General features: G+C 40.1%; 1 long non-coding RNA gene across 1 annotated transcript in view; it reads left to right on the top strand.

The window, feature by feature from the left end:
• Positions 1 to 237: 237 nt before the first annotated feature.
• LOC127528029 (uncharacterized) overlaps positions 238 to 24,325 on the top strand; it is a 169,110-nt gene continuing 145,022 nt past the window's right edge. The window contains exon 1 of the long non-coding RNA XR_007935181.1: positions 238 to 337. This is a non-coding gene — a long non-coding RNA (uncharacterized LOC127528029). The remainder of the gene's footprint in view (positions 338 to 24,325) is intronic.

A 24,325-nucleotide genomic window follows, 5' to 3' on the forward strand; every position in this document is an offset into this window, starting at 1 on the left:
CCCTATTTGCAAATACTGTTTTGATGTATGTGTTTGTATATGTATGTGAATTTTACGGCACCCAGTGTATGAATGTGGTGGAAGTAAAACATTGTTTGGTTGCTGAATGGAATATAACCAACAAAGTGTAGAGGCTTCATGTGTTCCACGAGGACATCCACATGTTTGCTAGAGCTGGTAGTAGTGAGTCCCTAATTAAAGTCGCATCACGGACCCTGCGACAAAGAGCCAAATAACCCTCAGACCCTCTTTTCCCCCTCCTCAGCCATAAGGCCAATGCACACACTCTCAACTAGCTATTAGCCACTTCCCTTTATGCTGACTGGGGATTGCGGGGGTCTGAGTCGCTCCCTCTCTCCGTTCTGGTCCGCTCGCCGTTCGTTCCGTCAGCCTGGTTCCACTCTCGATCTCTCTCGGCGTCACACGATCAGCCTCCGGGTTCTCATTCACTCACCTCGATCGGGTACCTGAACACACAAAGAGAAAAAGGGACAAATATCCCGTGGCCGCTGCCCCTGCCGCCGACACCGCTTTTCCCTCCGGACTTGGACCACCGCGCCGTAGTCCACTCTCTTCAGGTCCAGTCGACGTCGCCCTTGCAGCCAGCAGCAAAACCACTTTACCAAAAGTCCAAACATTTAGTCCCTTTGCAGCATTTCGGGACACATTTTCCCCAAGCGAGCACACCCAACAAACAGCAGTGGCCATCTTAAATCCTGCCTCAACCCCGCCCCAACTAGCTCGTCAGTGATCGTTCAGTGATCGATCGTGTTAGGGGCAGGGTCACACAAGACCCACATCTCTGTCCGAGGCGCTACCAGAGTAAAATAAATCAAAGGAGCACACACATAATATTTACACAAAATATAACAAAAAAAATAATGGCGCTCATCGCGCCAGGACACAACATTAGCATGTAGAACACCCACTGCTAAAATGGAAAGCAGTAAAAGCAGGGGAAAAGAGTGTAAACCACCCATGGTAAAAGTTAGGTAGTAGTAACAGAATCTGACTGGAACCCTAAAACATGGGTGGGTGACTTACATGAGACAGATGAGTGCTCAAATAAAGAGGTGGGAATGTGAGTGTGAGGAAAAGGAGAGAGATGAAAGGAAGGGAAAACAGCAAGGATGTTTTCTTCTATTATTCTCCACTGCACCACAATCTCCAGGTAATTCTGAGGTCTGTCCATTATTTAAAGAACATGCTACACAAATAGATATTTCATCACTGTTAGGAAAGGTAACCAGTGCTGCACTGAAATTTGATTTAGTACAAAGAAATCAGATAGAAGGCAGAGAAGCTTGTGAGTGTGAATGGCAATTGTTGACTAGAGGGTATAAAATGGATAATGGCATATTGGTACTGAGTGAAGAAAGTGTGGCATTTAAAGAAGGGACAGTGGAAATAAAGGAAATTCGAGTGCTTGTGTGTGAAAGGTCTGAATGTGCTAGTGCAAGAATGGCTAAGTTGGAAAGAAAGTGCATAGGATTTGGTTTGAATGGATCAGGACAAGCCAAAGAACAAAGGATGGGGGATGGTGCAGCAGGAAGGTTTACAAACTCAGGCAGCAAGTCAGGAATGCACAGGGGTGTGAAAGTCCTAACAGCTTTGCTAGGCCGGTCAGTAATTAAAAAGCACACACACTTAGGTTCAGTAATTTGAAACCTGACTGACCAGTTGTTTAAAAAGACAGCCTATGAATCTCCCTGCAATAAAATGGAGAAAAGTGAGCTGGTCTTGAGTAAAGAATAAAGGTCAGTTTTAGGAGAGATGCTGGATCTGGCACTTGGATTCTGGAGAGGTTTTAGCCCACACTTTCAGGTAGCAGTTACCATAAAATAAAAAGGACACACAGGCAATGAAAAAAAAATAGAAGGGTAGCGCAGGAAGACAGGAAAGGGAAAATAGTTATTTCTGTTTCAATTTCCTGATTTTTTGTAATAGTGCAACTTCTAATGTAAGGTTTTATGGACTTTGGGTTGGTGCAGGTAATAAATAGTGAAGGCAATTAGCAGAGTAAAATACATGCAGGGGATTGGGTTACAAGTAGCATATTGGAGCGGAGTGGCACTAGTGGCCAAGCTGTTCCAATGAATGCCTAGAAGCAAAGTTTGAGTGTTGGCACCAGATCAACAACCAAGAAGATGAGATGGACAGAAACTGCTTTGTCACCTTCCATTTTGCAGACCTGCCTACACAGCGGAAAAGACCAAAGGCAAAGACTAAAGATGACAAGACGAAGAACTGAAGAGACAGCAAGAAAAAGACACTTACTGGGGTTTAAGTGAGTAACAAGTCCACAAGCCATGCAAAAATAGGACTAGTCACAATAGCTATAGTTAAAAAAAAAGGTTTGTTCATTACTGCAGCAAATTTATATTCCAAGGGGTGGAAACTGAAGAAACCAGTTAGGAAAATGTATACTAAGAAAATTGGTGAACTTTTCAGAAAAGCAGGTGCAGCTAGTACAATTGCAAGTCATATGGGCTCTGATGTTTAGGTATAGTTTTATTGGGAAAATACGGAAGCCCTGCTGAGATTGTCAGCTGTGGTACAAGCAGAGGACCAGTGGGCCAATTCTGAACCGAGGTGTTTAGCACAACGAGTATGCATATGGTGAGCAAACAACTCTAGGGGTGGCTTACAGGGGGAATGATGAGAGTTGCATAGCTGTGATGTCTCATGGTGGTGATGCCAGCCTATATTGGTAAAGGCTGATGGCAGTCAAGAATTGCACCATGGGTAGAAAAGCACAAGAGGCAACTAAGTCAACCCCAAATGTGCAAAGAGGGGCCACAAATGTTGGTTTGTGAACAGTTTATGCAGTGGCACATATGCTGTCACTTGGGCAGAAGTGGTTGTACTGGCACCTGTGGTATGTTACCTTTCAAAGTTTGATGTTAATTGTACAGCTACATATGCTTAAATGAATAGTTTGGGACAGGGGTCTAATTAGCAGTTAGACACAAAACCAGTAAAGAACAAAGGTGAGTTTTAGGAATTCACACAACAGACTTAAATTTCAGTGGGCTAGTTTAGTGGAAGGGGTGGACTTGTCTCATTTTGAACCACCAGATCTGATGACATATGAAGACTGCAGAAAGCTAAAGAAACAGTTGAAGCAAGCCAGAACAGATACAAGTCATCAGGAGCACATCCAAGTTCTTCAGATTGTCTTTGAAATAAAGAAGATATATAATGGACAAATGGTCACGCACAACTGTTAACACTGGGAGAGCAAATACTGCAAATCAAAGCACAAGTTATTCAACACACTCTTTAAACAATTAAGACTCTTTATAATGACATTGTACAAAAGATTTATCGGGGTGGAGTTTTGTGATGTGAGATTTTGCATATAACTTGATAAATATTTTGTATGTCTTTATTTGTAACTTAGGCAAAGCAATGTAATTTCAGTGTTACATTATTGTTAATAACAACGATGGTCACGGTGGCGCAGTGGGTAGTGCTGCTGCCTCACAGTTGGGAGACCTGGGGACCTGGGTTCGCTTCCCAGGTCCTCCCTGCGTGGAGTTTGCATGTTCTCCCCGTGTCTGCATGGGTTTCCTCCGGGCACTCCGGTTTCCTCCCACAGTCCAAAGACATGCAGGTTAGGTGGATTGGCAATTCTAAATTGGCCCTAGTGTGTGCTTGGTGTGTGGGTGTGTTTGTGTGTGTCCTGTGGTGGGTTGGCACCCTGCCCAGGATTGGTTCCTGCCTTGTGCTCTGTGTTGGCTGGGATTGGCTCCAGCAGACCCCCGTGACCCTGTGTTCGGATTCAGCGGGTTGGAAAATGGATGGATGGATGGACAACGATGGTTTGATGGTTTAAGAACCTCTTCCCCCCACCAGAAATGGGTCTCTGAATTTCACGACAGAGTTGGGGGGGTTGGTTGAAGTGCCTTAAACCAGTTTAGAAAGTGTTTCTCTGCTAAAGTCTTTCAACCTTCGCAAGAAAGCCAGGCTGCCTAACTGCCAAGCTTTACCTTAACATCTGGTCTTGGGGGGTGGCAGGTGTTAAGGTGTTCTATTCTCCCATTGGTCTGAAGTATGGCTGTTTGGAATTGGCTTGTATCAGAAGCCTTTAAGTACCATGATGTCCTATTGGCTCTAGGGGTTGGACAGAACATCTATAAATCTGCTTGCTCAACCTCACTCTCTCTCTCTTACTAACATCTGATAAAGGAGCATCTCTCTCTCTTACCAAACTGATGAATTGAAAGGACAACACAATGGAGAGCACAGCTTGGCAGCCATAATGAACAGTCATGCGGCTAGCTGACCACAAATGATGCCTTAACTAGAAACATTTTAAGTAGCTAACAAGTCTGTGTGCCGCCTGAACTACATATCACCATTTAATCAGGTTGTATGGTTGCCAATATTCAAATGTACTTTGCATATTGTTATTATTTATGAATATTACCAATAATACATGGTTTAAATTGTAATTTAACTCTTGCTTGTCTTTTACTACACCTAATTGCCTGATGTTATAGATGTAGAACGGAAGGTGGGAAGAAGTTATATACTATAATACCTTATAAACAGTGGTAAGTCTGTGAGATTTGAGGCGTTCTGACAAAGGCTACTTATTAATAATACAATAGGGGAAAGTAGAGTGATATAGTACTCTACCAAGACAAAACATGATGTTTGAAACAATCAGTGCCATGAGGCAGGAATGTTCTTGCATAAGGTGTATATGAATCAAAAATACGCACAAACAAAAATGTTCTTGAAACTGCCTGTCTGTTTAACAGACATTCAATCACAGAAATAAAAAATAAAATTATCTTAATAAATATAGGAGTTAATTGGCAGTAAAAGCAGATTGTATGTAAACCATGTCCTCATTAGCTTAATTTATTCCAAAAAACAGGAATAGTGCTATGATCAATTGAGAATCATAGACTGGCTTAAAAATTTTATGCATTAAGAGACAAGGATATGAATGACACTACCCTAAAATTCACACTGGAGTCTATAGAAAGTCTGACATCAGATAATTTTAATTAGTTATCAGTTATGAACTGGATTATTCATTTTGGTATGTTTGGGATTTTTTTTAACTTCGCAAATTAATAAAAGAGCTCAAGGTAATGCTATGCATGACAGGATGCTAAGTTAGTACAAACAACTGGAGAATGCGGTTGTCATTGTGTTTTGGCCTGTTTACATTTTATGATTTTTTTGTATTTGTGGGTGACACTTGAACAATATTACTAAATACTGGGATTTTAATTATAGTTATTATTTTTAACTAACCATGCATTTTCAGGAGCATAAATGTACTGTATTATGTTTGTAAGGTGTCAGCTTCTGTTGAGCAGTGTACATTGCAGAGAAGCTTATTAAGTGACAACATTGGGTTTACAGAAACATACACTACATTGGATGACCTGCCTTGTTGTATATGACTGTTCTTGTTGTATAATACCAAACAACTACATTAGCAGTCAAACTATTCAAAATATGGTGTTTCTGAATCGTTACTGTTCAGCTACAGTACTTGTATTACAAGATATATTTGTATCTACTCCAGCCTGATATTTGATGTTGTCATTCCTTCATCTCTCTGTTATGCTCTGTTGCACTGCTCAGCCCATTTCTCTGGTATTTTCAAGGACTCCGGTCTCTCTCCTGACTGCATAGCAGATGAAAGCCTTACTGTCTTTATATTACAAATGCCTGTATAATTCTTCCATGTCACATTACAAATAAGCACTGTCTTGGAAGAAACAGAACACGCACACACAGGGAGAACATGCAAACTCCATGCAGGAAGGACCCGGGAAGCAAACCCAGGTCTCCTAACTGTGAGGCAGCAGTGCTACCACTGCGCTACCATGCCGCCCTGAAAAAAACATTAAAACTGAAATTTAATTACAAAAATTCAGGTACATAAAAATAGTACTATTGGGTTTAAGCAGCATTGCTTCCAGCCTCACTTGTATCACATGCATTTATAACTGTAAGTGCTCAAAGTAGCTGCTATGTACAGTCTGTCAATTCCAAAAACAGAGCTGTACCTCTCCTTAACCTTTTGTGTCAAGTAAATATATTTTAGAATTTGTAATTGCAAACTCATTTAGTGCAACATAGACTCAGAACCAGCACATCCCTGTCTTAGCAACAGCACCATATTTACCCTCCCTCTATCAGTTAACATGCAACAGATTTAAAACAATAGATTTATCAATAAATTGCTAACATCTGGTGTGTACTGAGTAGGTGTGCCATAACCACTTCTGTGCTGACCTAATATGACATATTGTAATTAACGCTACAGCTTCCAAAGAAATTTTCATTCTGAATATATTTACAAATATATCTGTCACCTAATAAGATGGATAAACAAACATTCAGATTTTAATTCAATCATTCAATAAAAATATTGAAAATGCTATCAAGAAGTGATAGGTGAAAACATTTTGTTTTGTTTCAATAAGACACAAATAGTGATTCAGTGACAAGCAAACATAGTTGATGGATCAGGCCTAGTATGTGTTGAAACTACCAAACCTACCCCTATGGTCTATGGATAATTCTTTCATATTGTGAGAATCTTACTACAGTACTATAATGATGAGGTTTGAGCTGTTGGAGACTGTAAACTGATCTGGGTTCAAAACCTAGAGGACTCTTCCTCTCCCCACTGTGACAGTAGTAGAACCGTCACCGGGTCATTTTTGTTGGTGCAGGGAGCCAGAAGAACCAGCAGCAGCCGCTGTTTAGCCAAATAAAATAAAGAGTTGACAGGTGCAGTGCTGAAAGATTCGTAAAGTTAAATGAATCTCCATAAGAGACTTAATGTTAGCGCATCATTTTGGTAAATATCAGATTTTTGATTTTAGATAATGCCATCACTTACCAGCTTGGCAGAGTTCTCTTCTTAAGCGGACTAGCCATGTTAGTGGTCAGTTGACAGGCAGTTTCATTTTACACATGCAGGGCTGCATACTCCATTTATGCTGCTATAAGCCAGCAAGCAGCTGATTTCGCAACAGTTGGGAGGAATGAAACGGGAAAGGGGGAAAGCAGTTGCAGTGCGGAGATGGTAGTTTTACTCCACTTGTTCATGTATTTTATGTCTTGTTATTGTTTAAGAGTTTAGATATAAACCCCAGGGATGTGTGAGATGTAGGTAAGATAGTGTATGTGTAGGAATAAAGTAAGGATAAGGGGTGGACCCCCTCCCCCCCTATCTGAATGGTAGGTGCCCTTTGCCTTTTGGCGAGTGGGTAGGAAATACTTAAAAGGCCTCAGTGCCATTAGTAGGGAGGTGAGTGTTGAGGGTAGGTGTCGCTTTTGTGCGTATTGGAAAGTTTTTTTTTGTTTTTTTTTCCATGCCGTAGGTTGTCTTAAAGGTATTTTTTCAACCTTTTTAAGCCAGTGAGTCTCCTAGATTTCGGGGAGAGATTCAGGACTTGGGGGTTTTGGCTGCTACAGAGCCTTTGGACCAGTTAATCAACCTTTTCCTTTCTATCATTTTATTTTTTTGGCAGCTTTGGACTATGTGCATTTTATAATAATAATAATAATTCTTTGCATTTATATAGCGCGTTTCTCACCACTCAAAGCACTTAGCAATTGCAGGTTAATGGCCTTGCTCGTGGGCCCAACAGAGCAGAGTCCCTTTTGGCATTTTACAGGATTCGAACTGGCAACCTTCCGATTGCCAGTGCAGATCCCTAACCTCAGAGCCCTTGCCTATAATTACTATGCTTGAATGTTTTAGTAATTTATTGATTTCATCCTGTTTGTTGGATGCAACTATTTTGTTTTGCTGGATTGTTACATTTTATTTATTTATTGGATTGTTTATTCCTTTATGATGTTTTTTTTGTGGGATTTTGTCCTTTATCTCACCTGAAACTACTGGCTTATGATTTTTCTTGAAATAAACATTAGTGAGTTTGATTTCAAGAGACTTTTTACTTTATCTGGGTTTTGGGGTACCTTGAGCGCCGTCCGGCTATGACCTACTAGCGGACACTGACCAAAGACAGTGTATCGTGACACCCACATTCTAAAGTTATGCATTTAAGTTAATAAGCAAATCTGAATTGGCCTTGAAAGACTAACTGGACGTGTGTGTATGGATGGCTAGTCACGAACTTGTGTCCCATCAAGGGCTGATGAGGCTTTGAGGCTGATGCTTCCAGAGTAGGCCCCAGCTACGTGCTATTCTGTAATGCAATAGAAGGGTCTGAAAAATACATGGATGGATGGGAAATATTAAACGTACTTTTTGGTTGTTTACATTTAGTTCTATTATATGTCAGTAGACTAACTTTACTATGAACTAAATATAGTCAATCCTCTTATTATACACCACACTGGAGTAATTTAGCTTTTCAAAGATGGACCACAAAAGCAAAAAAGCTCCTGGCACTAATGCATGATTTTAATTAAAGATAAGTTCCCCTTCAAAGGTCTTCCAATGCAATCATGCTTAGGTTACTAAGCTGAATTCAATATATCTATATGTTACAGGTAGCAGGCTAATGTGTAAACAGGGGAAATATTGGAACCCATTACAATTAATTTGGTTGTGATCAATTCAGATTGACTGCATTTAACATGCAAATGTTACTCAGGTCAAATTTCACTTCTTAGTTTGGCAGAGTTCCAAAAACCTGTCTCTGTCTTTTACAGAGCCAAATTTGTTATGCTGTGGGCAATGGGTGAGTTGTGTGTAAAGGAACTGATGAAAGATTAACAGGCCTTTTATTGATGTTGCAGGATTAGGATAAAGCAATGCAGACCTTTCCTCATATCCTCTTTTGTAAACTTGCGAGACACTTCTTCCATTGCATGCACCTTTTTGAAAACACAGGGCCTGCAGTATGAGATTTAAAAATGTTGCATTTTTGATTTTCTTTTCAGGTTTTATCATATCTGTTACCAGGGTTGCTTCAGCTATGATTGCCATAGGAAGTAAAAGCTGATTTCTTTCATTAAACAGACCTTTTCCTGGTGGTTTACTGATATTTCTGTATCACTTTGAAGGTATGTAACAATAACACATTTTTACTATACACTGCACTATTTTAATTAAAAAATCCTTCAATCCAAAGCTATATATAATTTTATAAAGATGTTTCACTATAATCCGTTTTAATTTACGAAATAAGTATATAGTTAATGTTATTAACATTTCAAATACAGAAAGCAAAAAATTGCATTTTAGAATGATTTTTTAGAGAATATTCTCTATAGTCTCCTATAGGACACTTTTTCTTAGATGTTAAAAAAGGCCGCTATTACAATATGGTGATTAATCAACTGAGGATGCTAAAACAGGGGAATGGCCAAACATGTTCAGTCTATTTAAAGAGAAGAAGAAGAACAATATAAAAGAACAGTCTCCATTCATTTAAGTTTAACAGAGTTTAAATAAATAAACTTGGGCAAATCTTGTTGAAAGATGTTGAGGTACCTAAATTTCTGGTGCTGGTTTCGATGGCTTTGCTTTCTACTTATCTCTTAAGGAACACATTCTTTGTTTTTATAATGCACATATCATAAAATTCTCAAACCAGCTCTATTAATTTCAGGACCACTGGGTGCCAGAGCCTTTACTGGCTGCATTAGGCACACACCCCCATAAAGGACCATTTTGAATCGCCAACACATATGTGTTCTGGGATGAGGGAGGAAAACTAGAAAAACCCAGAAACAAACTCATCAGACATAGGAAGAAGAATCAAATTCCAGTGTTTTGATCTGTCTGAGACACACCATGTGAGCCATCTGCAGTAAAAAGCTATTGCCTGATAACGCCTGATCATGCTCAAAGTTTTTAAAAAGTCATGCTTAATAGTAACAAATGAAATGGGTTCCAATAATTATCCAATAACAGATTGAACCAAACCCACTGAACACCTCATCCATCAGCAGACTCAGCTGCATAGGTTTCCTTTCTCATAAGATTCTTTGCAACTGAATGACTCTGCAGACCCTCAAGTTAAATTATACCAGTTAACGTCATTATTGCATGTCCTACATCAGTCTTTCAAAAACTTTAGATCTTCTGATTCCAGTCTTCTTGTTCTCCTTAACTCTTTGAGGGCTGAATATTTTTTCCAAAAAACTTAATTTTCTGAAAAGCACACAATGCACTAGTTTCACACATAAATCAACATAAAACGTCTGTTGCTATGTGGTGTGGCTGTTGTTGACGCCTGTTCAGCATTTCTGGCAGCAGTGGCTGCGCAGGGGCAGCTTGACGGACAGCAGGAATGCACGGCAGGTCGGCTACCTCTCTGCCTTCGCACAGCAGGTGGGCGATGGTGGCAGTCGCAGTGTGCCGCAATATGGTTTGTACCTCTTGTCATCATAAGTGGTGGTCCTCCTATACAAACGCTGCTGTAAGCATACCAGCTACACAAACATGTTCAGCACCACATTCAGCTGGGGACCAATAGGCTGATGCTGGTACAGTCACTTTCATTTTTGATATCCATCTCCAGATCACTTGCATCAAACTCAGTGTCCGAAAAGTCAGAGTCTGATTCAGTGACAATACAGAAAACGTCCATGGAGTATTTTGCTTTGAACATTTGTTTTAGTCTCGCCAGATGCTGATGCCATTTTAAAGGCTGTTTGCTCTTCACTTCTCATGCATACGCAGGGAATCGAGGTCAAATCAACAAAGCTACGTAACTTTTCTTCAAGCAAAGAGATTCATACTAAAGTAAGGACGAGTTTTGTATCAGTTTACAGCCAATTACCATCCTCTACCCCTGAATTTTGACAAAAGTCAACATCAGCCTTGAAAGAGTTAACTGTACTTGCCTCAGCATATGTGGTGATTGGTTGCTAATATGGTGGAGAAATGGAGTGTGACTCTTCCATGTTGTAAAGGTTTGGTAGGCTGTCTCACTCTTTCTTAACACTTCATTCTCTTTTCACTTTGCTTCTATTTTGTAGAATCACTTTTACAAAAAATAAACCTGCTCTGTCATATTGTTTGTATCTATGTTATTGATATTTGTTTTATTTTCTGTACATACTGCACTAATACTGTCACTTCTCAGAGGTGTAGCACTGCCAGCACATGCTGTTGTTTGCCAAATGGAGATGTCAAGTGGAAAGAAACATAATGCTAATGGGTTACAAATTGCATTTAATAAGTCTATTAGATACATTTTTAAAATCTATTTATAAAATCATGCTTGACCCTTCTGCCAAGCCAAGGCTATGTCCAGCTGCAGTCTCATGAAAACAATCACCTCTTTCATTCATTGCTAAATTATATGGTGTTTCAGTGACTTGCTTAAACTAATTTGTCATAATTGCACTTCTCTTTTTGCACAGACATTACTGTGGATGACACTGCCTACAAAATTGCAACTCCTTTTCAATTACAGATATTGCTGGTTCAACTAAAATTCTGGTAAGGCAGGATGATACTGTGGTAAGAGGGTCCTTCAGAGAATGATTTGTGGGGTTTACTTACAGAAGACAAGCTGAGCGCATGTGCTGCACAGATGACTATGAATATTCTTTGGGACAACCTGCAGTGGATTCAGAAAGTGTTCAAATCGCTCCACTTTCTGCACACTTGGTTGTGTTTTGGATTTAATCTTAAATAAACAAATTTGCCATTTTGTCCATCGATCTACACTCAATAACCCATAATAACAAAATGTAAACATGTTTTCAGAAAGGTTTGCAAATTTATTAAAAATCAAAGACTAAAATCTTTTATTTTTATAAGTATTCAGTCCCTTTCCTTTGGCTCTCTAAATTTTAGTCAAGAGCTTCCTGTTTGCTTTAATTATCCTTGGGATATGCAAAAACCTTGACTGGAGTCCATCTGTGAAAAAATGAAATGATTAAACATTGGTGAGAAAAGCACAGACCTGTGTATATAAGGTCCAACAATTCACACTGCATGTCAGGATAAAAACCAAGCCATGAAGTCCAAGAACTTTCTGTAGACCTCCATGATCAAATTATGGTGAAGCTCATATAAGGGTAAGTGCATGAAAACATTTATCAAGCTGTAAGTGTTCCCATGGGCACAATGGCTTGAATGATTGTAAAATGCCACCTAGCCACTTCCTAGCCAAATTGAGCAGCCGGACAAGAAGGAACTTGGTCAGGGACGTGACCAAGAACCCAGTGGTCACTCTAACAGAAGGACAACCATCTAACCTGCACTCCATCAAACAGGCATTTATGGTAGAGTGGCTAACTTCTTCTTGGAGGTTGCCAAATGTATTTAAAGGACACTGAGAGCACGAGGAAAAAGATTTTCTGGTCTAGTGAGGCAAAAATTCAACTCTTTGAGTAGAAATCCAAACACTCTGTCTGGTGAAGATTAGGCACTGCTCATCATCTGCCTAATACCATTCCAGGGGTGAAGGATGGTGATGGTAGCATCATGTTGTAGGGTTGCTTCTCAGCGATACATACAATAAGATTGATCAAAATTGAGGGAGGTGTTAATGCTGCCAAATACAGAGAGGTCCTTGAAGAAAAAAACCTGCTCCAGTATGTACACAAGCTCAAACTGGGGTGATGGTTCACCTTTCAGCACAACAATGACCTGAAGCATACAGCCAAGACAATGCTGGAGTGGTTTTGGGAAATGTCTGACTGTCCTTAAGTGACCAAGCCAAAGCCTAGACATAAACCCCAAAGAATATCTGTGAAGAAACCTGAAGAAGACAGTTTACAGACACTTCCCTTCCAATTGAATTGAGCTTGAGAGGATCTGCCAGGAAGAATTGTAGAGACATAACCAGGAAAGCACAAAGATGTAATTGCCACCAAAGAGGCTTCTACAAAGTACCAAATTAAGGATTTGAGTACTTAAATGGATGAGAGATTTCAGTTTTGTATTTTTAATAAATTTGCAAACTTTTGTAAAAACGTGCTTTAACTTTGTCATTGTGAGTTATTGAGTGTTGAATGATGGGCAAAAGTGGTAAACGTATCCATTTAAAATGTACAGCATTATAAAGTGTGCAGGAAGTGAAGGAGACTGAATGCTTTCTGAATCCACTGTATCTCTGTGAGTTGGCACTCTTATATCATGATCACAAAACCAAAATTCTATTCACTTCTTATCACTCGAAGCATGCTTGAGATGTTCACCAGTACCCACAGTCCTACCTGTGAAAAAAACTAGTAGATAGCAAATTAGTTAAGTTTATCATTTCTTATTGTAAAAATATAGATGAGCTCTGTTATGCTTTTATTTAAATGGTCCATAGGCCTTAATGAGCCTGGCAGGCATTAGAGTTATTTATTAAGTCACAATTGCATCACATTATGGTGATTGTGGCAACTACTGGTAAAGTTTTCCCTTGCTACATTAAAGATTTTACAAGTGAACTCACAAGCCCAAAATGACATCATGCACTGGCATGTGTACATCTGCGGAACAGCAGTGAGCTTCCCACAACATGTCCAATAAGGTTATACAGTGATGCCATAAAGACTAGAGTATAAACAAGACAAACATGAATGCAGAAAAATAATACATATAAAAAGGCACATAAACATTCTGAAGTGCCCCTAGATCTCGACAGTCATGATAATTTACTATACAACAGCATCAACGTTTACAGGCAGAAGTAATCATGAATGGTTCTGGACGAAAGACCAACAAGAAAAAAATGAGTTCTCCTTGAAAACGAGAGATAATGAAGGCGCAGAGGTAATGAATACATGAAAAAGAGCATCTGTGTTTATAATAGATGAGATTAAGATGCTCTGCCCCTTGGACTAAATTTAGTAAATGTGATGCATTGACTGCGGCCCCAATATATAATGGAAAATAATATTCTAAGCAAAGCTATACACCTTTAGACTTAGAACACCAAACCACCAATACAATTTGCAGAATGAATGAAACAAATTGGCAATCCTGACTTCATGTTTACAACTTCTTCCCAGTTGCTCCCAGTGATCTCTCTTCATACAAAATAAAGTTATTAAACAACACAGTGCCACCATAAAGCACCCTATATAGTGGACATAGATAGGCAGATAAATCAACAGATGTTTCCAAAAAATATACACCAATTCTTAATAGGTTTACTTTTATAGAAGCACCTAAACAATCACATTTTTAATGGCTATGTTCCATTTAGTATTCCAATACAATAAAACAAATTAAATAAGAATTTTATCAGTTTATTTTTCTAGACCCATTTTTTCCAGTGTTGCGCAGAACGAGAGCCTATTCCAGCAGCACTGCAGACAACACAATAACCAAATCTGGATGGGACATGAGTTCATCAAAGAGCTCAAATTAACAGCTGTAATACAGCCTGTTTGCAGTATTTATTGTAGGATACAGAATTTCTACCTTGAAAAAACAAAAATGGACAAGCCACACAGCTTTAAAGCTGAGCATTCAATCTGAAGATAATTAAATAACACAATTAAACTGTAGGTAATGAATCCTTCCATGAAGAAATGTGTATTTTCAGGGGCGACACATTTAACTGTATGAATCCTGTATCCATTTTCTATCTTGTTTCTAAATTATAATGCTAATCTTTTTTAACAGGCATAATTAAACACTTAACACAGCAGAGTCCTGACTGCAGGCAATAAGGCAACAGCCATCCTTCAGCTCAGTAAATACATTTCATTGACTCACAAATACTGCACAAGCCAGTGATGTAAAAAAGAAGAAAAAGACATTTTAATATGAAAACACTGGGGTACTGTAAAAGGTGTGCTCTCATCTGTCTCGTGCACTAAGTACTTTCAAATTCACGTCAATGCTTCTACCTTGCATCATTCATTAGGGGTCAGAGATAACACTGTCTTTGCTCACTTTCCCCAACCCCATATGCTGATGCAAGCCAAGGTCCTCCCAAAGGCTTGCCAGCACAAACCCAAGCCAATGGATTTTAACAGCGAAGAAGTACCTCAAAAGAGCTTGCAGGTTATGTGCTGTTTAACTTGCCCTCCTTCAAAAACTCCACATCAAGAATATATTTTTCTATGCTTTTTGAGAAAAAGGTTACAGAGGAGATGAAAATATAGTATAGTGTATATACTATATATAATATACTATAAAATATTTTCACAACTTTGGAAGTTCTTTTTCTTGTTACACAACATTGAATCACATTGGATTTAATTTGGTATCTTGACACTGATTAACAGAAAAAAACCCTCTAATATCTAAGTGAAAGCAGACCTCTTCCATGCTGTCTAAATGAATTACAAATATAACTAATAAGTAATATATCTGTGACAATGCCGGTCCCCTACTGACTCCCTCTTGCCACATGGGAGTCTGCTGAACCAACACCGTCAATAGTTATGACAGAGATGAGCTGACAAATGAGGACAATTCTCTGATGGTTGAAAAAGTGCTCAAGTGCTTTTATTAAAAAAACAGACAAAACTAAAGCAAAATCAACAAGTGTATCAATTGTGCAGTGTTCAAAAAGAAGTACATGTATAAATCCATAAAAATCCAGTGAAAATTGGGGATAAAAAATAATCAATAAATAAATCCATTAAAAATCCAAGGTTAAAATGCAGTCTAACTCCTCCTGAACCCAGCACCCCTCCTTTTCATTCTCCCCGGCTCACCCATTGCTCGCGTAGCCGGGGGAGACTTGTCAGCCACGAGCTCCTTTTGGCCGATCTCCATCTTGGCTGCCTCCAGGCATCACGGCCAGACCGTCCGAGGTTGGCTCTCCTCCCTTCTTCCTTCGCGTTCATGTGGTTGCACCTCAGAAGCCTAGGGAGGACACCTGCCTAGCTCGCCACACTCCACCCGAATGTTCAGTGGGGCAAACAAGCCCCTAGAGCGCCACAGCTAACACTCCTTCACGGGGCACCAGCTCGTGCTGTCTCCTCCTTCCAGGCACTGTGCGACTTTGTGAACTTGAGCTTTCGAGTTTCTCCGACACGCTAAGTCACTCGATCAACTTCCTTTTGTTGCTTATATAACTGTTTAAACCAACAAATAGTACGTTTTTCTTTGCCTCCATTTGGTATTTGCTGAAATTCTTCTGTTTTTCCTCGTACTTTTGCCATTGCCTTTTCACAGAACGCTGGGCTTAAGGGCTATTTATATTGATTTGCATATTCAAAGAGGCATAATTCTGGGAGGATTTGGGGCGGGACAGCAAGCACGTTCACGTGCATTTATTTCCACACATCCCCTTCTGCCTATTCACTTAGTATGGGTTTCACACTCTCCCTATGAGCTTTACCGTCTTGGTTTTAAAAGTCATAGAATTAGTTCAGTGGAAATGACCTGTCTCAGGTTTTAATTGATTGTAGTATAAATGCTCCTGTATGTGGAAGGTCCAGCATATGGCGAGTCAGCACTATCGCCTAGCCTACAAAATGAAGACAAACGAACGCTCTAAGCAACTCTGTGAAAATGCGAATGAAAAGCACAAATCAGCAGATGCATATAAAATATATCCAAGTCACTGAGTATCCCCTGGAGTCCAATTAAATTAATCATTAAGAAATGGAACAAGTACGACACGCCTGTAAATCTGCCCATAGCAGGCCATCCACAAAAACTTGAGTGTTCATGATTAGTGAGTGAGGCCATGAAGAACAATACAATGGACAAGCCATTCAGCCTAACAAAGCTCGCCTGTCCTATCCTCTTAATTTTTCTAAAAAACATGAAATGTAGTTTTGAAACTCCCTAAAGTCCTACTGTCCACCATACTACTGGGTAGGTAATTCTAAGTGTCTATGGTTCTCTGTGTGAAGAAAAACTTCCTAATGTTCGTGTAAAGTTTACCCTTAACAAGTTTCCAACTGTGTCCCCGTGTTCGTGATTAATTCATTTAAAAAAACAGGCTAGACCCGCTGTACTAATTCCCTTCAAAATTTGAAACACTTCAGTCATGTCTCCACTTAATCTAAAGTCTCAGCTCTTTTAATCTTTCCTCATAATTCATCTGCTGTACCTCTGGAGTCAACCTAGTCGTTCTTCTCTGGACTGTTTCAAGTGTTGTGTGTCCTTTTTGTATCCTAGGGAGTGAAATTTTATACAGTACTCCAGGTGAAGCCTAACCAGTGCTTCAGCATAACCTATTGTACCAAGAGACGTACTAGAACTCTGAAGGAGATACAGCCTGCAGTGGATGTGACTGGAGATACTGTACAGATAAGAACTGTTGTACGTGTGCTTCACCAATCACAGCTTTATTGGAATCTGGCAAAGAGAAAACATACTGTATAAAAAAAACATACGTGATGTCTCAGCTAGAATTTTCCAGAATGCACCAGGGAGACTCTGAAGTCAGTTGAAAGAAGGTTCTGTGGTCTCATAAAATGAAAATTGAGTTTTTAGACAATCCTACTTAACAGTATGTTTAGTGTAAGCTAAACATTGCAAATCATCAAAAAACACATCGCTGTGAATCATGGTGGTAGAAGCATCAAGCTGTGGGAATACAATTGTATCATAAGTACAATTACCTCACAGTAACTTGCAAGTACAAACAGTTCTACAAGGAGCACTTGATGGACTGATTGAGTGAATGTATAGTTCTTGGGATGAAACTGTTTGTGAACCGCGAGGTCCGAACAGGAAAGGCTGTGAAGCGTTGGTCGGATGAGAGCAGTTCAAATAGCGAATGGTTGAGGCAGCGAGTGCTTGATGCTGTATACCGATAATTCTCTTTCCAATCGCTGTAGATCTGTGATTCACACTCAGATACAGTGATATAAATACTCCAAGTGGTGCAGTGAGAGTAATATGGAAAAAGATGATCTGCTGTGGCAACCCCTAACGGGAGCAGCTGACAGGAGAAGAAGAAGGTGCAGTGAGAGTAACAACGCTAAAGCAGTTATGGTATTTAGAATAGTTTGACCATTCTGTGGACCATTATATTGTTACAGGTTAATTACAATCAGATGCATTAAATTTATGAACGCTATGCAGTTAATTTCAGTGTATTTGATAAAGCCGCCGTCGTGGATGTGGATCTAAGAAAGGGTAACCACACAGGAACAGTAGCACTGCTTTGACGCTGGGTGCCGCCAGTCTGCAAAACCGAGTGGAGCACTTGCGTACGACAGGGTAAGAGGTACCGTGGAAAAGTGCGTGGCTTTACGCCAAGTGTAGGTTTTATACATCGCGATTTGAACATGGAAACGTTCTTACGCAACATTTCTGTGCGTATGCACCGTTTATACATGAGGCCCCAGAACTGTCTTCCATGGTCTCTTTTGTGGCGGATGGCTGGGGCTCCTGCCTAGCTGGGATGCATGGAGGATGGCAGGACCAGGAGAGGGGCAATACCTCCCCCGGGACATGAGAGGGCAGCCGCCCTGGTTTACATCGGGGCCACGGGATCGGAGCTTAGAAGCTCAACCCTGTTGGGGCTTGTGGCCACCGCCAGGGGGCGCTTGGATGACTATGGAGCCTGGTGTGACAGAAGTGCTGCGGGAACGTCATCCTGGAGCACCTGCAGCACATCCGAATGCATTATAAAAGGGGCCGCCTCACTCCATTCGAGGAGTCGGGAGGCAGAGGACAGAGCTAACGGAGTGGAGGCGGCAGAGAGGAAAGAAGAAGAAGAGAAAGAGAGAAAAGAAGAGGACAGTGAGCATTGTTGGGGATTTGGGCACTGTGTGTGTGCTGTAAAGAAATAAAAACAAAATAAATGTGTGTGTTCTGGACATTCGTAGTCCTGTGTCTGTCTGTGATTCGAGAGGAATCACCACACTTTATAAAGTTACATCAATGGTCACATCACCTTCAAATCTTACTCACTTTTTCTTTTTTTATTTTATTTGTGTAAATCGAATAACTTATTGTTTACTTTAACTCTTATTTTCACTTAGAAGTTCAATCAGCTAAACTTTAATGTAGCCACTTCCAAGTTGGTTTACAAGTATTTAATTATGTATTAAATGATAGTTTATTTTATATTGTTACTTTCAAATAAACTCTTTTGCTTTATTAAATGCCTCATAAAGAATACTTTCATTAGACCACAGTTTATCTTTTAAATGAAATGAGTTGTTTATTTACAGCTGTATTTTGGGTTTGTATTTTTAGGCCATTTAACATAAATGTACCTAAATGCTTTCACAAGAACAGCACAAAAAGAAGAGCTTGGTCATTTTGAAGGCATTGTAGTATGACTAATGTATGTACATTTTTAAACCCTCAAATTAATTTTAATTACTCATCTTGTGGGCATGCCAAAATGCTCTGGGCTGCTGAGCATAGTAAGCACAGATCAGTGCTTTGAATGGCTCCAAGTCCAATGATCCTTTGCAGTTCACTTTAGTTTCAACACACCTGAACCTTTTCAGTCTTAATGAACTGAGCACAACAGACAATGACAAAAGCTCTAACAAGCTATAATGTGACTTTTTCACAATAGTAGACCTGTGTCATTATGTGAAATATCTATGGATCTATTAATATTTACACATTTTAAGGTTTATGGAAAAAGCTCATCTGAAAATAGCCATTGCATTTTGAGCCTTCTGTGTCCATATCATTCGGTATTAGGTATTATTAAAAAAACTGTTACACCTTTTTTGTCTGTTATTGGTCAGAGACACCTTTCTGATTACCCCATATTTAGAACTGAGGTTAAATGTGATTCTGATGTTAGCAAAATGCTAACAAAATAGTATAGTGTGCATTAAAGAAAATATGGAGTACTTTTTTTTTGATCTGTATCCCCGACCTGTAGTTGCATATCCTTTCATCAATCATTATATATCAGGAAAGGCTGTCTACTTGTGTACATTGACTGAATATTTTTTGTGGAGAATCTTTATTTCTTCCTCCATTTACACATTTCCCTGCCACTATTATTCCAAGCAATTTGTTAGGGATTTAATAGCTCAGCACACACTATGGCGACTAACCAGGAGTGACTGCAACAATTGCTGTGTTTTACAAGGTAAGCATTTTGAAATTGATTGGTTAAACACCATCTTTAAAGTTATTTTCCTCAGATATTCCTTTCTGTTCACAAGCAATCCGTGAAAGCAAAATAAGGTTAAGCTGTTTAGCTTTGCCCATGTATAATTCTATAAACCACAAACCCATTTTCACCTCGGTATGGGGCAAACACATTTATTACTTCATGTAGAGACAAAAAGAAATGTTATTTGATATGATATTGGACATTTTATTGTGTTGTGTGTTACAGATTAGTGACACAGTAAAAGTGAATTTTCATTATATTTGTTAAATAACCACTTTTGAAAAGGAGTTCTATTCACACTGCGTTTTATTTATATGATAACCATTTCAGGGTAAAGTTGAATGAACACTCATGCTCAGATCTTTACAAATTGTACACATCTTTATGTGCATTCCTGTTATTGTAATAAATGGTAAATAAGATATACAGTGCATATGCATTTTCCTTAATGTTATTTTAAATATATAAAAGGATCAAAGTCACAATAAGCAGTATTTTTGTAGGAGTTTTCTACACCTTATTTTGCCCGCACAGTACAGAGATTTGGTGTCACTTTTCTAGACACTGCTACATTGCCGTTGAAGATAAGAATGTCATTTGAAGTGCACAATTTCATTAATTTTTATTAATTTTTTACTTTCATTTTGTTGTTTTGTTCTTCTTGCAGCATTTCAGCAAGATAAGCTGGAAAAAAAATCTGCAGGGGTTCAAAGGCCCCCCAATGCACATAAATGTACTTAACAGGTTTGTGGTAAAGTGAGGTCCATGGCTGTTTGCCATTTTAAATAAATAATCACGGCTCAAGGAGGGTACATGGTTGGTGTGGACGGAGCAGTTCCCAGGGTGTGACATGGGCATTTCCACACTGAAGTACACAGGTGCGTGATTGCCCATGTCCGAAATTATTGCTGTGAGCTGCTAATTTCCACGCCTGTGCCACATCCCCATTATAAATAGGAGGAGCGCAAGTGCGGAGGGGGGAAGAAAAGAGAGAAGGATGGAGGTTAAGTGAGAAGAAGGCTGGAGAATTGGAGAGCTGGAGCAGGAGCAAGCAAGTAAGAAACGAATGAGAGACAGCAGGCTCACTGGAATAATGGTAGGCAGCTGAGAAGAGAGCCGGATGGATGGGATCACTCCTGCTGAGTTATTCAGAGGAGCAGGAGTGGCCAGGATCGAGGACTGCTCGCCGTGGAAGGCAATGGGAGTTGTGGAGGCTTGGGAGGGACTGCCATGGTCGTTGGAGAACCTGAGTCTCGGTCCAGTGTTACGGCTGTACGTAGCCAGGGGACGTAAGGCTACCAGACCATTTTTTAAGGCAGCTGCACCTGCTGAAAGGGGTGACTCCTCTGCTGCCAGGCCCGATAGGGATAAGCAGAGGAACTGTTAGATGAAAGGTGAAGGCACTGGGTTTTTAAAAGAGACTGGTTCCCGCCTGTTGTTTTTAACCTCGTTTTAATTGGATTTATTTATTGGATTTTTAACCTCCACTTTTATTTACTCTGCTTTTATGTTTTATTTATTTATTGACCATTTTGAAGTACTGCACTGCACTTTGGACACTGTTTGGATTTGTTTTTGTTTTAATAAAAGCTCTTTTGCACCTTTACATTATCCCTTTGCTCAGTTTGATTTGTCCCCATCTGCCAGTTCATCCAGTTACATTACCGACGGTGTTGGGTTGACAGGCTCCAAAAAGGGAAGAAGGTGCATGGAGCAGGACCGGCAGAGTCCTTATTGTTTTTTAGGTTTTATCCCAGACGATTAGATGCAGTGAGTCTCATGGACAGTTGGAGTATCCTCTTTCTTTCGAACATCACAGGTGGCTTCACAAGACTTTGATCAGGTGGTGGTGGCACAGAATGTCACCACAGTAAAAAACAGAAAAGAAAACAGAGATTAATCATGCAATTTTCTAACATGCTTAATCCAGACCAGGGTTGCAGGGGGTGCTGGAAACTCTCCCATCTAGCATAAGGTAAAAGGAAGGAATGAACCCTGGACAGGGAGTCAGTCAATTGCAGAGCCATCACACACTAGGGCCAATTTAGTGTCGCCAATTCACCTAATCTGCATCTCTTTGGACAGTTGCAGGAAATCGGAGCACCTGCAGGAAGGACCCAGAATGCAAACACTGGTCTCAAACACTGGTCCATCTGTCAAATCTGTATATGGAAATTATACAAGTCTTGTACTGACCAAGTGGCATTGTGGTGACATCCCAGTCACTGACTTACTACTGGCAGTGTTATTTTGCTGTTGAAAGGTCTGCATCCCAACCTTTATTTCTGTGAGTTCATATTTGAAGACTTCCTTAAGCTGAATGAATTTAATTTGTTTTATGCCATACTAACTTTTATGCAAAATTAAGTAAAAAATGTGTTTAATGACAGCATTCAAAGTGACTTGACCACTTTGGTCAGTAATTAAATACTGTGAATAGGTGAATGTCAAAAATAGTCAGAAATGGGGTCCTTCAAATAAAACTGGTTAATATATACAGTAATCCCTCCTCCATCGTGGGGGTTTCGTTCCAGAGCCACCCACGAAATAAGAAAATCCGCGAAGTAGAAACCATATGTTTATATAGTTATTTTTATATTGTCATGCTTGGGTCACAGATTTGCGCAGAAACACAGGAGGTTGTAGAGAGACAGGAACGTTATTCAAACACTGCAAACAAACATTTGTCTCTTTTTCAAAAGTTTAAACTGTGCTCCATGACAAGACAGAGATGACAGTTCCGTCTCACAATTAAAAGAATGCAAACATATCTTCCTCTTCAAAGGAGTGCGTGTCAGGAGCACAGGCTGTCACAGAGATAGAGAGAAAAGCAAACAAATCAATAGGGCTGCTTTTAAGTATGCGAAGCACCGCGGCACAAAGCTGTTGAAGGCGGCAGCTCACAACCCCTCCATCAGGAGCAGACAAAGAGAGAGAGAGACAGAGTTTGTTTTTCAATCAAAAATCAATACGTGCCCTTCGAGCTTTTAAGTATGCGAAGCACCGTGCAACATGTGTTTCAGGAAGCAGCTGCACAAAAGATAGCAACATGAAGATAATCTTTCAGCATTTTTAGACGAGCGTCCGTATCGTCTAGGTGTGCGAACAGCCCCCCTGCTCACACCCCCTACGTCAGGATCAGAGAAAGTCAGTGCAAGAGAGACAGAGAAAAGTAAGCTGGGTAGCTTCTCAGCCATCTGCCAATAGCGTCCCTTGTATGAAATCAACTGGGCAAACCAACTGAGGAAGCATGTACCAGAAATTAAAAGACCCATTGTCTGCAGAAACCCGCGAAGCAGCGAAAAATCCATGATATATATTTAAATATGCTTACATATAAAATCCGCAATGGAGTGAAGCTGAGAAAGGCGAAGCGCGATATAGCGAGGGATTACTGTATATATATATATATATATATATCCATCCATTTTCCAACCCGCTGAATCCGAACACAGGGTCACGGGGGTCTGCTGGAGCCAATCCCAGCCAACACAGGGCACAAGGCAGGAAACAATCCTGCGCAGGGTGCCAACCCACCGCAGGACACACACAAACACACCCACGGGCCAATTTAGAATCGCCAATCCACCTAACCTGCATGTCTTTGGACTGTGGGAGGAAACCGGAGCGCCCGGAGGAAACCCACGCAGACACAGGGAGAACATGCAAACTCCACGCAGGGAGGACCCGGGAATCGAACCCAGGTCCCCAGATCTCCCAACTGCGAGGCAGCAGCGCTACCCACTGCGCCACCGTGCCGCCCTATATATATATATATATATATATATATATATATATATATACTGTATATACTGTATAAAGGGTGGCGCACAAAAAACTGAACCATCTCTGACCAGCTGGCTTGAGCTATTATACAGGCGGGTGCCGTCGCAATCGCAGAACCTCGTTGTCACGACAGGGTCAGCAGCCCCAGCTGTGCATTAGTAAGGAGTTAGGAAGCTGTGAGCCAGTGGGTAGAGATGTGCATGATAGAAATCTGGAAGATGTATTCTGTGCAACAGGTTCTTTTAAGGAAACGCAGGACATTTTAGCACAGAAGTTTCCTGGCGTTAACCTACTAGCAAACAGCAGTATTCACAAGTTGGTGAAGAAGTGGCGTAAGACTGGGTCAGTTGCAAACTGCAAAAGGAATCGGGCCCCGTTGCTCATTTCGTGTATGGGCTAAGAAATGTACGTCGACATTGTTGTCGGAGATGGTTCGGTTTTTCGTGTGCCACCCTGTATATATATATATATATATATATATATATATATATATATATATATATAAACCACAAGGGCACCACTAATTAGGATTTAGCGGATATATGTGATTGAACCTCTGGGATCTAATCACCATAATTTAATACATTTGACAGCCAACGGCTAAACCTATTAAG

The sequence above is a fragment of the Erpetoichthys calabaricus genome, chromosome 5 (genome assembly GCF_900747795.2).
Source record: "Erpetoichthys calabaricus chromosome 5, fErpCal1.3, whole genome shotgun sequence".
NCBI classification, from domain to species: domain Eukaryota; kingdom Metazoa; phylum Chordata; class Cladistia; order Polypteriformes; family Polypteridae; genus Erpetoichthys; species Erpetoichthys calabaricus.